General features: G+C 46.9%; 1 pseudogene across 1 annotated transcript; it reads left to right on the top strand.

Moving 5' to 3' along the window:
- Nucleotides 1–5,080: 5,080 nt before the first annotated feature.
- Nucleotides 5,081–5,665, top strand: LOC311597766 (large ribosomal subunit protein eL18-like; annotated as a pseudogene). Its single transcript has one exon. The product of its transcript is annotated as a large ribosomal subunit protein eL18-like (transcript).
- The last annotated feature ends 591 nt before the right edge of the window (nucleotides 5,666–6,256 follow it).

Here is a 6,256-nt window from a genome sequence, read left to right as displayed (position 1 = left end):
AGGACTTCCAGTGGAGTGAGGGGAACACCAACCCACCCACAGAAACTTTGACCCAAAACTTACCCTGCCTACATGATGTACAGGGATAAAGACAGAGCAGAGATTGAGGGAATGTCCAGCCAATGCCTGGACCAACCTGAGACCCACCCCTAGCACTGTTAATGGTAAATGGGAGTCTAGCATAACTGTCCTCTGAGAGGCTCCACCCAGCAGGAGATCAAAACAGATGCTGAGACAGACAAACATTAGGCTGAGCGGGAAGCCTTGTGGAAGAGTGGAGGGGAAGGATAGAAGGACCCAGAGGGCACATGAACTTCCCAAGAAGACCAACAATGTTAAATAACCTGGGCCCAGGGAGACATATGGAGACTGAAGCATGAACCAAGGACTATGGAGGGCCTGGACTTAGGCCCCCTGCACACATATAGCCAATGGGTAGCTTAGTCTTCATGTAGGTATTGCCTGCTTTCAGACCATAACCTCCCCACTCCCCTCGCCATGGGACTGCCTTGTCGGGTCTCAGTGGAAGAAGATATTCTTAGTCCCCTTTCAACTTAATGTGCTATGGTGAGTTGAGGGGGGAATCCCCTTTTCTAAGGAGTAGGGGAGGGGCAATAGAAGGAAGGGGGAGGGAAGGTGGGACCCGGAGGAGAGGAAGGAAGGAAGTATGGTCTGGATGTGAAGTGAATACATTTGAAACAATACTTTTTTAAAAGTTAATTTTCCATTTTTTTTCTATCTCTTCTCAGCATGCTTTTCCTAACACTTTGGGCTTCTTTCTTTCTTTCTCAAAAGCTCCCCTCCCCACCATGTGGCTGACTCCACGTTGGCTTAGCTGGAACAGCGTACCTTTTTCTCTTTCTGTGCTTCATCTTCCTCCTTCAGGCAGCTGCCTGGATTTTCAGCTTGCCTGCCTTGCACTTTTGCTTTGAAATCTAATGAATTTGTTCCTAAGCTTCTCTTTGAGTCTGTCCTTAAGTTCGGTTATCAATGAGACTAAGAGCCTCAAGAGAGGCCCCTGGTTTCTCCCATGACATGTGGTCACCCTGTTGAGAAACCCTCGCCCTCAAATCTTCAGTCAACTGTAGGTGTTTGCACGGGAGGAGAGAACACATCACTACAAGGCAGAAAGAGGGCAGCAGATAAAACAAAAGGAGCATTTCACCAGCACTTTCAAAATAGAAGTTTGCAACCCACAGCACCTCAGAGCTGAGACAATTCCATTTCGGCCTGCACCTTAATCCGCTAACATAGTACGACCACCCACGTTCTCTCAGAGTGAGACTAGCTGGGTCTGCCAGAGAGCTGACCAGGAGAGCACATACTCTTCCCGGGGAGTCTTCCCTCGCTGTCAGTCACAAGCTTTGCTGCTGCCGCAAGGTGATCCCGAGAGCTCAAAAGGCCATGCCCCTAAGAAGGACATTCACCAGAATAAAATGAGCACCCAGACAAATCCAAGCCAACGGCAAGGAAGATGTGGCCAGGCTAGACAGGACAAACCTCAAATGACAGCTAAGAATTTTTTTTAAAAAATCACCGTCAGCTCAGATTGAGCCTGAAAAGCTAGCCAGGCAATCCTCCGCAGGATTAGGCCAGGGTGGAAATTCCAGGTTCTAAAGTGGATGTTATAATGTGAGGAGTAGGGATGGGCAAGGGTGCTTGCCTTTAATCCTAGCACTCAGGACACAAAGGCAGACTGATCTGTGTAAGTGAAGCTAACCAGATTCTACATAGTGAGTTCCAGGCTAGCCAGGGATTTTTCATACTTTGTCTCAAAAAAAAAGGGGGGGGGTAGTAAGTGGGAAAAGGGCCTATGAACAGGACAGTTGAGAGAAGGTTCAAGAGAAGTACCAGAGGACCAACTGGGTCTTCCTCTCCCAAAGTGACAATCATTGTCAGTAGCCAGGAGATCAGGTTGATGAAGTCCAAGGGAGATCTCATCCTAAGGCCGTGTCTCTCCTCCAGGAAGCCTGAGGAGACACCCAGCAGAAGCATACCAGAACACAGGGAGGGGAGACCATACCATGAGGCCTCTGGCCACGGTGGATTATAAAGAGTCTAGGATCTTCCAAATGGCCATGGATCGCTCAGAGAGGAAGAGCACACCAAAGAGAAACCCAGCCAACAGAAACCTGCCATGTATACCCTTAGGTAATTTTCAAATTTGTTTTGTAGTTCTCAGTTTCATCCACTGTATATTTAAATTTTATTTTTTCTTTTCTTATTGTTGAGGCAATATATACTCTCAGGAGATTATATATATATACATATATATATATATATGTATGTATATATATATATATATATAGTAAAAGCACATGAAAACTTAAACTTTATATTTTTTCCCTGATCCCTGCGATATTCATTATTTATATGTTGATGTCTATTCTCTATTCCTTATATACCTGCAGAATAATTATTGTCACAAGTTCAAGATCGTATTGTACAATCCCATTTGGAAACCTGCTATTTTCACCTAAAATGCATAAACATTTTTTTCCACACTGTTTCTGTCTCGATCGACTGCTGTTTATGATAAATGAAATCCCCTGGAACTAGGCATGGTCCTGGAGATTTATGGCGTGAATCAGGAAAAAAGCAGCTTGGGCATAAGGGGCAAGCACCTGGGAGCCCTCCTGACCATGGCAAGCTCTCTGCGCAGGGCACGATGCATCTACAAGCCAGTTCCCTGCTTCTGCGGATGGCAGCCAGCCAGCTACCCACCTCATCCACTCCACCTGACTCCTCTCGTTCCAAATGCATGATACCCAAATGCCCACAGCAGGCAATCAAACCACTCTGTATGTGTCATCTCTGCACCACTGAAACAATCTGCACAGCTGATAGGAGTGAGGAAGGTAGAGATCGGTGTGCCAGTCTGTTAGGGAAATTGACTGACTTATAGATATTATTTCCTGTTTCCTCAAAGGCTATATGCCAGGAAGGCAGCCTGTGTTTGTCAGGAGAAACTAAATGTTGCTTATGGAAACCTCCAAGGCGTATTTCCTGCTCACAGCCTGCCCTACCCTACAGCAGTGGAGACAGAAAGAGGAGGGGCTTGGGGGGAGCCATTCAAAGACCATGGCTCTCTTCCATCAAGGTGCTCCCCTATCCTGCAGAACTTTAGAGGTCTCTTCAGGACCTTCTGACCTCAGGAAAAGTAGTTGCTTCTGGTCCATTTGCTTCCAAGCAGTTCCATATGTGAAATAAACACAGCTCAGGTCCTTTCCTCAACATGAAGCTAAAATGGATGGGGGGGAGGGGAACTGTCATTTCCCATAGCTATCTACAAGGTTACTCGAGAGTAGCCACACCCAAGCTAACCTCCCCTTCAGGGCAGAGTCACTTTGCCTAACTGGAAGGTTTTAGCTTTCTCGGCTTCCCAAACCCTCCTCTATCATTTCTTAGTGTTAAGAAAGCAGCCAGCTTTTCCAGCCAGTCTGAGAGGGAGGGCAGTGTCTCACGTGTCTCCCTAGAGCCTTGACGCTAGGCTCCTCACAGAGTGAAGGGCAATTGCACTCCCTCTAAACGTGGCCTGCTCCTAGTGGCCCTATGAAATAAACGGCATGAGGTTGGAGGAACCAGGGTGACTGCTGAGGCTAAGCCATAAAGGTGATTGCTACATCGACCCTGATCCACACGGTTGCCATGGTCTGAGGCAACGCAGGCAAAGCCGTGCGGGGGAGATGAGAGACATTTGTGTGGCGAGGTCCTGAAGCTCCCATCCAACAACCAGATTCAGATAACAGACGCCTGACTGGATGGATGGATGAGGCTCTGAGCTCCCAGCCCCAACCTCAACCTTCTAACATCAAAGAGCAGGAACCAGATGTTCGTGTTATGCCCTATTTGAACTCATGATACACAAAACCTAGGGCCATATGCATGGTGGTGACACTAGCTATAGGGTGCTTCTTACACATTCAGAACAGTGGAACATTTGATTCCCCACATTTTTTTCATTCTTTCTGTTGGCTGTTCTTTTTCTTCCCACCGGCTAATTCTTCTCTAACTCCCCTTTGATGGAGCTATCTTGCCGGTAGAAAAGCTCACCATCCCAGGCATGCGCACACTGCAGATTCTGTTTCTAAACACTCCTTTGAGCTAACACCGCTTGAAATTCTGCCAGAAACTTTGCTAACATTGTTCAGGGCTCTCCAGCCTGGGGACTTCCCCAGTGGCTTTCTTTACTGTCCATCATTTGGCTGTGGATCAAGGTTTCATGTCCTACATCAACCTCTGGGTCAAACGACTCTTCCAGAGGGGTCACATGTCAGATATCCTGTATATGATATTGACATTATAATTCATAACAGAAGAAAACTACAATTATGAAGTAGCAGTGAAAATAATTTTATGGATGGGGTTCCATACACAACATGAGAAACTGTATTAAAGCGTCACAGTATTAAGAAGGCTGAGAACCACTGGTTTTGTTAGGAACAGTTTGAGGAGAGTTTCCAAACTTCTCAAAGTAGCCTACCATGTACAACAATCTCGCCTTTCAACAGCTTGGTCTACAGTTTTATTTTCCTCACTACAGGCTCCCTCAGTCTCATTGATTGGCCATCATCAGGACTCACCAGCCTCCCTAAGACCCTGGAAATCTTGCCATTAAAGAGGAGCCTAGAGCTGACCAGAGATCTGGCCTGGAAGTAGCTGCCCGATCTCAGCCTACACTCCATTGTCCTCAACTGAGTCATGTGACCCTGATCAGCTACAATGGCTTTACTTTCAGAAGTTACCCGTGGACAACAGTGACCTGAAACATCTCACACTGAACATTCTAGAAACAAACAATTCTTAGGTTGTAAGCTGTGCTTGGTTTTAAATCTCACACAGTCTTGTTCTAGGATAAGAAAAGAACACCCCTTTGTCCAGTGTGTGCATGCTGTGTATACTACAAGTGGTTAGGTTTGTAGTTTTCAAGGGCACCATTGTGGCAGCCTGAGGCTAACGCCTAAGCCCCACATAGAAGACTAAGGCTTTCTTGTAAACCCAAACCATTCATCTTACTTCTTCACATCTGGAGGCATTGCTTCATCTCTTAAGAAGTAGGATGGGCTTTCTGGAGCTGGCCGAGCAGGAGGCACCATCATGGGTGTTGACATTCATCACAACAAAGACCAAAAGGTTCGGCGCAAGGAGCCCAAGAGCCAGGACATCTACCTGCAGCTGCTAGTCAAGCTGTACAGGTTTCTGGCCAGACGAACCAACTCCACCTTCAATCAGGTTGTACTGTAAAGGTTATTCATGAGTTGCACCAACCGGCTACCTCTGTCCCTGTCACGCATGATCTGAAAGATGAAGCTTCCTGGCTGAGAAAACAAAACTGCTGTGGTTGTGGGGACAGCCACAGATGACGTGAGGATCCCGGAAGTGCCCAAGCTGAAGGAGTGTGCACCATGGGTGAGCAGCCGGGCCCAAAGTCACATCCTCAAGGCTGGGAGTAAGATCCTCACCTTCGACCAGCTGGCCCTGGAATCTCCCAAAGGCTGAAGCACCGTGCTCCTGTCTGGTCCTTGGAAGGGCCAAGAAGTGTACCAGCATTTTGACAAGGCCCCAGGGACCGCACACAGCCACACCAAACCCTATTATCTGCTCCAAGGGCCGGAAATTCGGGCATGCCAGAGGCCAAAGGGCCAGCCGAGGCTACAAAAACTAACCCTGGATCTTACCATTATTAAAAAAGCTTTGGATGTTGAAAAAGAAGAAGAAGTAGAGTGGGTACAGTATAGTAAAATATTTTAAAAAGAGGAACCACATTCTCACAAATTAAATCATTGTTCTATTATTAGCCTTTATATTCCTAACCTTACCGTAGGTGTGTAGGTGTAAAATAATTATAGTGTATATAAAATCCATAGTTTAAGGCATACAATGAAGGCCTTAGAACACATTCCCTATGGATAAGGAGAAACTACTGCATAAAGGGGGCTTGTGTGGTTACCTGGGCCCCTGGGAGGAAGAAATAGGAATGATGTGACCAACCTCCTCCACAGCAGCATCAAGCTCTACCTGGATAGTGCTCTGACCAGATGGTCCCTAGAGTCTCTGCCAGGGCTGTGGCAGGATAAAGTGTCCTCCAGGAGGTCCATCCAATCTTCAACTCCAGACCCTGAGAACAGGTCATCTTACTTGGTAAAAGAAATGTGGCAGGTGGAGGCATTTGCTAAGAACGGGAGAGTAACTAGGATTTTCCAGGGCAGCCCAACCCAAGAACATGAAACTCGAAGCAGAGAAACCTTTACTGACG

The sequence above is a fragment of the Acomys minous genome (assembly GCF_964271855.1).
Source record: "Acomys minous genome assembly, chromosome: 5".
Classification (NCBI taxonomy): domain Eukaryota; kingdom Metazoa; phylum Chordata; class Mammalia; order Rodentia; family Muridae; genus Acomys; species Acomys minous.
This window is presented reverse-complemented; position numbering and strand designations above follow the sequence as displayed.